The sequence below is a fragment of the Echinops telfairi genome, unplaced genomic scaffold (assembly GCF_000313985.2).
Source record: "Echinops telfairi isolate 266 unplaced genomic scaffold, ASM31398v2 ScPeMD7_3;HRSCAF=10, whole genome shotgun sequence".
In the NCBI taxonomy this organism is placed as follows: Eukaryota; Metazoa; Chordata; class Mammalia; order Afrosoricida; family Tenrecidae; genus Echinops; species Echinops telfairi.
The window spans coordinates 12,670,566-12,682,882 of NW_022103899.1; positions in this window are offsets into that span (position 1 = coordinate 12,670,566).

Genomic DNA, 12,317 nt, shown 5'->3' on the forward strand with positions numbered 1-12,317 from the left:
GAGGGAGGGGGGATCGGGGAGGGAGGGGGAAAATGAGGACCTGATGCTGGGGGCTTAAGTGAAGAGCAAATGTTTTGAGAATGACGAGGGAAATGAATGTACAAATGTGCTTTACACAATTGATGTATGTGTGGATTGTGATAAGAGTCGTATGAGTCCCTAATAAAATGATTTAAAAAAAAAAAGAAGGCAGCTCTTCCTCAGTCTTATGTTGAGCATCTCATTCATTGCCCTTAAATCCTGAACCATCCTAGAGGCCCCATCCTGTTTCCAAACTGGTAGGGTAAGAGTATTACAAGGGAAATTGCAGGCCACTAGCAACTTATGCTGTAGAAATGTGTCCATAATTCCTTTCTGTCCCTTGGCCTCCGGGTGGATGTATTGCCTCCTGTTATTGAAATGAGTAGGATCTTTGAGTCTAATCATAATGGGTTTGGTCTAAAGTGGCCATCTTGGAATTCTAGTTGCTCTAAGTTTTAAGCTGGTCCTCTTTATATCTGTTAATTTTCTCCGATTCTCTTTTGATAGAGAGTGCCATAATAGGGATGGGCTCCTCAGTTCTGACTTTACTCAGAATCTCTCTCTCTAGGAATGGAATAGGACATTCATGTATCAATAAAAACAAAACAAAACCAAAACAAAAAAACACCCCCAAATCAAAGTGCATAAAAGTGGGGATTGGGGTGGGGGACGAGATTCTCCATAGGACATCAGTACGGAGGAAACAGCTGTCTGTCATGCACATTCAAAGGCCTTACAGCTATTTCAAGGGCTACCCTAGGTTCCATCCCACCGATAGGGATTCTATCAGTGGGAGTTAACCAGAGCAAAGGGTCCCATCAGTTGAAGACCATGCTATTTGAGGTTGCTGACCCAAGGTAGGTGCAGCCCATGGGGCAGTCCCACTCCCAATGGTCAAAGTCCTGACATACGGCGCATGGCTTGTGGGTTTCCTTCACTCAGGACATTCTTGTCTCGTGTCCAGGCTCCCTGAATTGCTGACAGTTCCCATCAGAATCACCTCTGGGTCTTCCCTCTAGTAAGCTTTTGTCTAGGGCCACTAGTCACTGAGCCTGTCTTTTTCTCCACACTTTCCTCCTGTTTCCGGGCCCTCACTAGGGTAAAACACCAAGGGAGCTGCTGCTTTTAATATAGCTCCCATGAGAGGTGATGGGTCCGTTCCTAACTTTCATGATTACTTCCTGATTTGGGGCCCAGATTGAGTTACAAATGTATCTTTCAACACTGTCTTTCCTGTGGGATTTTCAGGGTCTAGGTCCATGTGCTCAATTAGTGTCTATGTCAGTTGTTCCAAAAATGGTCAATGGTTGCTTGTTTGTTATAATTCATTGGTTTCTGTTGGAAGTGTTTCATTCCTTGCAGAAGAGAGAAGAGTAAGTGGTCTCTTGACCACGTCCCTTCTCCTGTATCATAATCACAGTGAGAATCAGTATGCAGAGGTTTTTTCTTCTGTCTCAAAAATAATGATCATTTTGAATATGCATTTCATTGGCACACATGCCAAAGGCTTTCCCATTCATACCTGTGTTCTCAGAGATGGCTATGCCTCTGAAAGACTAAGGTTTTTCTAAGACACGTAAAAGGTTAGCCTTCTCTTTCTCCGTTCCTTGATGAACTTACCAGCCTCACCTGAAAACTCCCTAATTTAACTTTAGTGCTTACTAAGTTATGCATGGGGAACAGGGCTTGAGCCCTGTTTGGCCCGGAGTTTCTGATAAAGGGGCCAGTTGAGGGTATCGGGTCTTGGGCAGTGGCTTAGGCTCGATTTGCCTTTCCATCTTGCTTTCACTGGGACGTGCAGGTTTTGCAAGGGGAGGTGATCATATAGACTGATTCTCTAGGGCTAAAGAAACTGCTTGCTCCTTACGCTCTTGTGTTTTCTGGTTTATTGCCTCCCCAAGATCTGCAAGAAGGCAGGCGAATTTTACAATTCCTGCACAATTTGTGGAATATTGTTCAGGGCCACAAAAGCCTGTTTCTAGGGGACCTCTGTCCATTTTCCATACCATTGGACATGGTATCATAATTTAGGCTATCTTTTTGGGGACAAATTTTCCCCTGTCTAATGGATATTGAGGCCAAACCGTGTTGCAGAAGAATATCTGTTTTGCTTTTTCCTTTGTAGGGCCAGAGGTTCAAACTTGTCTCAGTTTTTATTTATTCATTTATATTTACTTATTATTTTTCTGTTCTTTTAAAAAATCATTTTATTGGGGGCTCGTATAATTCTTATCACAATCCATTAAGGATGCATCCCACAGGCATATCCAAGGGAATTGTGTTTCAGTTTCCCATCTGAAAGAGATCACAGCACAGGCGTGAGTATTCTCTCTTCTTTGTATATGCCTAAGAGTGGCATTGCTGGATCATATGGGATTTCAATTACTGGTTGCTTTAAGTATCCCCATATCATTTTCCACAGTGGCTGTATGTATTTACAAGACCATCAACAGTGTATATGCGTTCCAGTCTCTCCACAACCTCTCCAGAATTTTTTTTGTTAATTTAGGATAGCATTGTGGGTGTAAAGTGGGATCTCACTGTGGTTTTAGTTGCATCTCCTAGATGGCTAGTGATTGTGAGCATTTTTTCAAGTGTTTGTTAGCCATCTGTATTTCATTTTTGGTGAACTGTTCATGTCTTTCCCCCATTTCTTAACTGGGTCTTTTATTATTTTCTTATTGAGCTGGTGTGGAGTTCTGTATAATTTGGTATTTAGCCCTTTGTCCAATGTGTCATTGGTAAAAGATTTCCCCCCAATCTGTGGGCTCTCGTTTCACTCTCTTTTGATTGTGCACAAGCGATGTGATTTCAGCATGTCCCAGTCATCTACCTTGTCTTCTGCTGTGAGTGCCTCCTCCACACTACTTGGGAGTCTACGTAAGCCCTGGCCCAGGGCCCTTGTTTGCTCCAGCCTTCTGTCTCGTGATCCTGAGAGCTTTGGAGAGCATCCTATGCCTCTCCCATGTGATAAACCTGCTTTGAGAGGGCATCTTCTCTCAAAACCTAGGTTTCTAATATGAACTGCTATTCACTGGGTAACCCCTTAGCTCCTCACACCCTTTCAGGTGAGGCGTAATTGCTTCTGCTCCTGGGGAACTCTTTTTTTCAAATATGTTCCCCCCTTTGGGTGGCTTCTTGAATTTATAAAAATTCCTAGGCTAGTAAAGAAGATCATTTGAGTGCTGAAAAATTCTCATAAGACTCACAAAGCGAGGGTGGCATGGAAAAGGTGAACCAATTATAAGGATCTACATATAACCTCCTCCCTGGGGGATGGACAACAGAAGAGTGGGTGAAGGGAGACATTGGGCAGTGCAAGATATGACAAAATAATAATTTATAAATTATCAAGGGTTCAGGAGGGTTGGGGAGCAGGGAGGGAAGGGAAAATGAGGAACTGATGCCAGGGGCTTAGGTGGAGAGCAAATGTTTTGAGAATGATGAGGGCAATGAATGTACAAATGTGCTTTACACAATGGATGTCTGTATGGATTGTGATAAGAGTTATATGAGCCCCTAATAAAATGATTTAAAAAAAAAAAGCCTCACGAAGGAAAACTGCTGTGGCCCCATCTGTCCCAGAGCTGGCGGGGAAGAGCGGATGAGATATGGTCTCACATCCCACTATCATCAAGTTGATTATGACACTCAGGAACCCTGAAAGGCAAGGCCGACCTGCAAAATCCTTACCCTGGCAGAAAGCCTCCACAGTCCCCCACAGAACAGCTGGTCGTCCTGAAATACTGAGCTCACCTAACTCAGTAAACCACCAGGGCTATTTGCAAATGTTTAAAGAGACAGGGACCTTATGAGCCAGTCAGGGTGCGATGTAACAACGATGAGAAATACAACTTTCCTCTAGTTCCTAAATGCTTCCTCCCCGCTCCCACTACCATGACTCGAATTTGACCTTGCAAGTCTGGCTAGACCAGAGGATGTACACTGGTACAGATAGGAACTGAAAATACAGGGAATCCAGGGTGGATGAGCCCTACAGGACCAGTGGTGTGAGTGGCGAAACAGGAAGGGTAAAGGGAGAATGGGTAGGAAAGAGGGAACCGATGACAAGGAACCATGTGACCTCCTCCCTGGGGGATAGACAACTGAAAAGTGGGTGAAGGGAGACGTTGGACAGGGCAACATATGACAAAATACCAATTTATAAACTATCAAGGGCTCATGAGGTAGGGGGGAGTGGGGAGGGAGGGGAAAAATGAGGACCTAATGTCAGGGGTTTAAGTGGAGAGAAAATGTTTTGAGAATGATGTACAAATGTGCTTTACACAATTGATGTGTGTATGGATTGCGATAACAATTGTATGAGCCCCTAATAAAATGTTTAAAAAAAAAAGATTAAAAAAAAAGAAGTATTTATATATCAAGAAAAAAAAAAGAGACAGGGACCTTAACAAATAGATCTTTGCCCTATTCTAATGATAATATTACAATCACGTCTTTTCCCAGTGCCTGACACAAACACTTTCCATGCATGACCTGGCCGACTCACGGGTACTTAGTAGACCACACCTGTTCCACACTTTTCCTCTCAAGGGTCTGTTGGTTAAGTTACGGTGTCTTCTCATAATTCCCTGTGAGATGCCTAACATTGTGGTGTTCACCCTGAACTGATGAATATCCAGATAATCTGGCTCAGAGGAGGAAATGCCTCTTTGTTCTTTGAAGTCCAGCAAGCCTAGACACTCCCACTGTCTGGGACTCTTCTGTTCCTGAACCTAGTCCTGCTCCTGACTTCTGCTTGCAAGGAAAACAAAAATAAAAGCAGAGATAAGAAAATACATCAGAGACTATGTTCCTTCCCCAGGGAATTTTCACACCCGGTGTAACTGCTCAGTCTATGAGTCACAAGGCACCAGGTGTTACTGGGAGGAGACTCAAGGTTTTGATCTCTCCTCTCACAGTTCTTGTCCTCCTTGAAAGAAAGAATTCAGGCAAAGGAAGCAGTCAGACAAAAGTTAGGGAAAATGTTGAATGGAATGAGTGACTTTATTGAAGGGAATACTTTGGTGTAGGATTCGGAATGGCTCTCAACTAATCCAAGGGCATAGCGGAATGAAGAATTGGATTTTTTGGTTTTTTTCTGCTGATGGTAGACCTTCCACAGTTATCTGCTTTCTGGTGGGCCTTTGGCTATTTCTGTTGTGTACCTCCTCTTTCCAGGTACATGAACCCATGCACCCCAGAGTTCATGCTGTGCTCTTATCTTCAAGTTGTGAAACTAGAGAATCTATTCAGCCATTGTAGGGTGGTATGAACAGCTTGTCTTTCTTTGTCTACACCTTTTCACCCTCTCTGGGTGTCCCATTGAGAAGGATAGGTGATTTATCTGTCCATCACTTTCCTGTGTGCTGAGGAGGCTGGAGGGAATGTGCCTTCAGCTCCCTTTTGTATTAGGACTCTTTCCATTGTCACCTTCTGTGATAGGTTTATCATGCCAACTAGGCCAATAGGAACATGTGGGCAGAGTTTAATCAGGTCGCAGGTTGATTGGAGGGTGACTGACATAAACAAAGACGTCCAGCATCCCTGCTCTCTCTTCTTCCCTGGTGATCGAACCAGAATGATGCTGCTTGAGCTAGTGTGCTGCACTACCTGTGGGCCAAGCAATATGGTTCGAATCACTAGAGCTTGAGGCTCCGTCAGACCTGCTTCGTCAGGCTGCCGGTGCCTCCATTGCTTGAGCTTGAGACTGGTGGATCCTGTCCTTGTTCATGCTGGAGTTCCAGATCCCATGGGCGGATTTGATAAGCTACCATGCTACTGACCGTTGCTGTCGCACCCTGCTGTCTGTGGGCAGACTCCGCTGTCTGCTTCCTTGACCTTGGAATGGCAGCTCACGTGAGTTGAGGAACTTCCAGTATCCTAACTGTTCCATGAAAGTGGAGATGAATTGAGCCATCTGGACGGTTGTGTGGATTAAATAGCTGTTATATCCTTCTTGCAGTATAAACCTCTTCTGTGAGAGAACGATGTGGTATTATGCTTCCGTAAAGATTTAGCCTTGCTTTGCAAATAATAAAATTCAGAATCAGAGGAAGGAATTGTATTAGAACTTAAATTCTGAGCACCCGGTTGCAGGGGGCTATGGGTAAACGTGAGAGCCCAAAATTCCATCTGCAGAGACCCCACTGAATTCCCTTGGACCAGAGACACAGGGATGCGAAGAGTCTTGTTTCTGACAGAGTGGATTACTGTAGCTATAATTAGGTTAAAATGTAATGTATTATCATTTGTGGTCCATTTTGACCCATTTTAAAAATCTTTTTATTAGGGGCTCATACAACTCTTATCACAATCCATACATACATCAAGTGTGTAAAGCACATTTGTACATTCATTGCCCTCATCATTCTCAAAACATTTGCTCTCCACCTAAGCCCCTGGCATCAGTTCTTCATTTGTACCCCTCCCTCCCCACTCCCCTCTGCTTCCCCACTCCCCGCTCCCTCATGAGCCCTTGATAATTTATAAATTATTATTTTGTCATATCTTGCCCTGTGTGACATCTCCCCTCACTCACTTTTCTGTTGTCTGTCCCCCAGGAAGGAGGTCACATGTAGATCCCTGTAATCGGTTCCCCCTTTCCAGCCCACCCTCCCTTCACCCTCCCAGTATCACCACTCACACCACTGGTCCTGAAGGGATCATCTGCCCTGGATTCCCTGTGTTTCCAGTTCCTATCTGTACCAGTGTACATTCTCTGGTCTAGCTGGATTTGTAAGGTAGAATTGGGATCATGATAGTGGGCAGTGGGGTTGGGGGAGGAAGCACTTAGAAACTAGAGGAAAGTTGTATTTTTCATCGTTGCTACATTGCACCCTGATTGGCTGGTCTCCTCCCCAAGACTCTTCTGTAAGGGGATGTCCAGTGGCGTACAAATGTCCAGTGGCGTCTCCACTCTGCACTTTCCCCCTCCTTCACTATGATATGATTTTTTGTTCTGATGATGCCTGATACCTGATCCCTTCGACACCTTGTGATCGCACAGGCTGGTGTGCTTCTTCCATGTGTGCTTTGTTGCTTCTGATCGTATCAGGGAGGTAAGCACAGAATGATATGAGTTTTTTGTTCTTTGATGCGTGATAACTGATCCCTTTGGCACCTCATGATCACACAGGCTGTTGTGCTTCTTCCATGTGGGCTTTGTTGCTTCTCAGCTAGATGGCCGCTTGCTTACCTTCAAGCTTTTAATACCTGATGCTATATCTTTTGATAGCCGGGCACCATCAGCTTTCTTCACCACATTTACCTATTCACCCGCTTTGTCTTCAGTGCTTCTGTCCGGAAGGTGAGCATCATAGAATGCCAATTTAATAGAAGGAAGTATTCTTGCATTGAGGGAGTACTTGAGTGGAGGCCCAATGTCCTTCTGCTACCTTAATATTAAACCTATAAATATATGCACATAGATCTATTTCCCCATTGACCCATTTTTAATTTACTTTAGTTTGTATTATTTTCTGCTTTCTCTTGGATTGAGGCTTTTCTATGTTTTAGTTTGTTGTTGTCGTCATTTTTTTGGTATGATTTTCTTTATATGAAATCCAGTGTAGGTAAATTTGTAGCAATAGTAACTAGATTAATAGTTCCCTAGGGTTATGACAGGAGAGGTTGGACATAATGGGGGGTTCATTATAATGGGTACAAAAATGAAGAAAATGTTCTAAATTTCATTTTGGTCACAATCACACAATTATTTTTAGTATATTTAAACCATCAAATTGCATGGTACATTACTTATATGTTAACAAAACTGTTTTAAAAAGATTAAGCCTGGAAGACCTATGGAGAACTTCTCCTTTGTCCCATGAGCCCTGAAAGGACTTCTGTAAGTGAGAGTCAATACAGCAGCTTCCCCAAATTGCAAAAACCCTCTCACATGCTCTTCTGAAATAAAGCAAGCATAGGAACTTGTCACCTGGTTATAAAAATGTTTTTAGTCTTAACTGACAGATACAAAAACATGTCTTACAGCTAGACTGAAGTTCTGTCTAGCAGTCTGTGCTTTCTCTTTTTAACTTGCACACAAAAAAGTAGTTACTTTTACAATCTCCCAAATTGAAATTTATGAACATATATTAAATTTACATAATGGTTATTGAGGCTTAAACATGTCATCTTTCTTCCAAGTGTTACTTTTCACACATGGAACAAGTATTATCTAGTTATAGGAAGTAAAGCACACATTTAAAATAATGATTGGTTATTGTATATTCTTCAAAGGTCTCTTCATGATAATTCTTTAATACACACACACACACACACACACACACACACACACACACACGAGGGTTTTAAAAAGTTATGTAAAAATCCATTATCTTTCAATTCAAATTTTTCACAAGAATTTAGATGTCTCCTTGTATGAGGGTTAATAAATCCTTGAAACCCTTCAGCAAAAACATAAAAATCTGTGTCGTTTCTAGACATTTATCTACTCTATGCCCTTCTGAAAGCATCTCTCTAACCTTTCCTTGAAGAATTCTATGTGCTTTGCTTTACATCACCTCCAAATGGCAGTTCTTCAAGGGACTCAAATCATGTTTCCAAGTCTTGAAACCAAAATCAGGTCTGAAGAAACAGGGTGAGCTCTGTCAGGTGGATGGGGTCAAATCCTCAGTGGGATTCTCACAGGACATCTCTGGCTGCCCTCAAAGAGGGTGTAGATGCATCGCTATGCTGGAAAACAAGTGCTCAGCACACAACAATTGCTGGCCTTTTCCTCACCCATGCAATTTTCAAGACGAAACCCTTGGGTTCCTCCTGTGTCCTTCCAGAAAACCTTCAGAGGTCAGCTTAGGTCTGTAGAGTGAACGGGGTGACAGTTCCCAGCATCATTCTCCTAGTCCAGCCTTTACTGCCATCAAATAACGGGCAGGTGCACTGCTGTGATGGAAAGACAATCCCTCGATACAACTTTCCTAGTCTTTTTCTCACCAGTGCAGCTTTCCATTGCCTGGATATTTCTTTCTAATAAGCCTCTGTGATCTTCCCTTGTCTTCCAAGAAAACCTATCAAGATTTCCCATTGGCCCTTGTTCTCTGGATCATGCTGGTCAATCCAAGACTTGTATTCACTCGAGTCCATGAGCTTGTCTTCAGTAGCTTCAACTTGCTTCAAAGATTCATGGAAAATTCAGATCTTTGAACTAGCTGCTCTTTTATCATCCGTCAAGTCAAAAGCTTTCTGAACTCAAAATGTTCACTTCAAATGGAAAATGTCAAACCATGTGAGATTCTAACTTTAGTTGCTATTGTCTAATTGACAATTTTATGGCCTCCTTCTGCCAGTTTCTGGACTTCACCCACCTTTTCATCATTCCTCCATACTGACAGTTTTCTCTGTCTTGGTTCATCTTTAAAGTTCTTTTATGATCTTCCTTAAAATGCTTGATCTTTCTAAAAGCTATTGTTTTACGTGGGACAGAATTCCAGTAAAGTTATTACAAAGTTTCTGTGATTTTAGAAGATGTTCACATGAATTCTGTTAGAAATTTGATACTAGCCCCGACCTCAAAATCATTTTTTCATGCACAAAAGGTATCTTTTTGTGGCCTCTTAAATGAGATTGAGACAAGGTTGTTACTGAGAGAACTTCTCGGCTACCACCAACTTACCTCAGACACACGTTTTCACGTGCATTGTTTGGAATATCCCTACGCATGCATGCATGGATTGGAGCCCTCCTAGCATCATTTTCACTTCCCCCTGCCCATGTGCACACAGGTGTGCCCATGTGTATATATTCCAAACAGATAGTATCTATATATCTTCTATGCATGCATGTACCTTCCAATATGCTGTGAGAAGATCTACAGATTTCTGAGATCAGCTACCTCTGAAAGTTGAGGGTTTTGGTGGAATGATACATGACGCCAAGGGAAATTGATTGAGAGGAGTTATATCCCTAATCTCTCTTCCTCACTCTGAACATTTACACAATCGCTTCTCTTCAAGCAAATCAGAGATGCATTCTCCAGAGGCATTAAACAGAAAAGCTGTCCACTGGTGGGCACCCCACATGGCTGAGGGGGGCAGTATCCTACCCAAAACAGTGATATTAAGTAACCATTTGTGGACAAGAAGCTTGAGCCCGCTCCTTGACTTTCATTTACAGCTACATCATGGCTTGTCAAGCCTTTCCTTTCTAAGAAGGAGGCTGGAAGCATCTTCCCTGGGGAATCTGCTCAGCCTGAGATAAAGACTTCACTGTTAAAAATGGGATGTCCCCAGTGTCATGGTCCCCCAACATCCTTTGTAGTGATGGCGATCATCAGTAACCCCCAGCTACATGTTCAGTTACAAACGGAATTTTCTCACCTCACCTCCAATATAAACTGGTAACCACGGGTTACAGACCTGCCAAAGACCATTCACATAAAGGTAGAGATAAAAATTGTTAAAGAAAAAAATGTAGAGGAAAAAACAAGTGACTCTAAGGGAAGAAGAAAACATTAAAACTTTGCATAATCTTTTCAGAGAATGCCTATTGAAATTTTATATATATATATATATATATATATATATATATATATATATATATATATATATTACTCTAATAAAGAAAGAGTAAGAGTGAAAAGAATAAATTTTAGAAATTAAGACTATGACAAAAAGAAAAGAGAATTGTAAGAGCTAAGGAAATCTGACACACGCGCACACACACACACACAAATAAATGAACACACAAACAAAACAATGCCCCCCACCAATCAGAGAGGTAGGATTCAAACTAGGAAAGAATATTGTAGGCTAGCACAAGAGGTCTAAGATCTGATGAAAGAGATTCCACAGTGAGAACAGGAAAAAGGAAAAAAGAGGAGGGGACAGTAAGGAAATAATTTAGTAAAATTTCCTGAAATTTGGAAAAATATGAATAAATTTATAGAGTTAGTGGGGTACCCTTTGTACATACCTGGAGTTATGAAGTACACAACCTGTGTGTTGTCCATGTTGGCTCTTACTAGCTAGTACTATGCAGAAAAACACACCTCAAGAGCTATGAATGTGAAATTTCATGAACCTGTTGTCACAGATTGAATTGTATCCTCCTTTAATCTGTGTCAGTTTGGTAATTCTCAGTGGTTTGGAAGTTATTTAATCTTGTAATCATTCCTAGGACATACTCTGACATGATCAGTCAATCGGTTGTAAAGAGCTAAGGGTGGGCTGCAGCACCCTTCTCTGGGCACAGTTGTGATAGGACGTAAGGAGAGATGTCCTGGGATATGGCCCTTCCAGCCACAGTTTTGTAATTCCCACCAGATGCCGTGGTAACATCTGTACATGTGAGATGCTTATAACCCACCAAGGGTTTATAGCTTGACAAGAATATAAATAAGGTGCATGGTACCCTTGTGTGGATGGAAACATGCAAATAATGTGTATGATACCCTGATGTAGGGTTGGTCAGTCTTGTCATCCCTCTAGGCTGAAAAGGAGTCATCTCAGAGGTGGAAAGGGGATCTCACCTGCACTAAGAACCTCTTTCATCCAGTGCACAGCTGTGACACTGGGGATGACGGCAGATGAAGAGAAGCACCACTCGGGAAATGGTGGGAGCTGAAGCAGCAGCACCCAAACACCACGATGAGACAGAGCAGCAGGCTTTCTGGCTCAGGGAGGAAGGCAGCAGAGTGTCTCTGAGCAGGCGTTGGGTGCCCCTGCGCACTTATTGGCAGAATGAAAAGAGCTTTGTCACCCTTGTCTTCGAAGGTTGGTGACTAGGCTGAAGGCTAGAGGGTGATGTTACAATGGGCACAGCTGAGAAGAGGCTGTCTTGATTGAAGAACTGTATCCTGAGCACAGCTGAACTTGAATGGTAATCTGTTACTTCCCTAGTAAATCCCTCCCTGTGAGTGTGGACTGCGAGTTCGGTGTGACAACTGCAAAAAATTGTCAAAACAAGTGGAGAAATAGAGGAGGGATGGTTGCTTTCAGAAGTGGCAAAACATTTAGAGAGTGGAGGCATGTCTGGTCTCTACCTCATAAGAATCATCTTTGGGTGCCTGATGCTGATGGTCTTGATATTCTTATGTGAAGTTAGAGGCGGTCAGACACTGCCCTCTTTCCATCTTTATAATTACCGTATGTTGCTTACCTAGGCTGACTTCTAGGGAAGCAAAACCAGTGACGGCTGGAGAGAGAGATAGATAGATAGAGAAAAGAGAGAGAGAGAGAGAGAGAGAGAGAGAGAGGTGATAGAGGTGATAGATGGAGAATGCCCCTGTAGCTAGCACGATTACTTTAGGTCTGTAGCTTCCCAATGCCCACTTG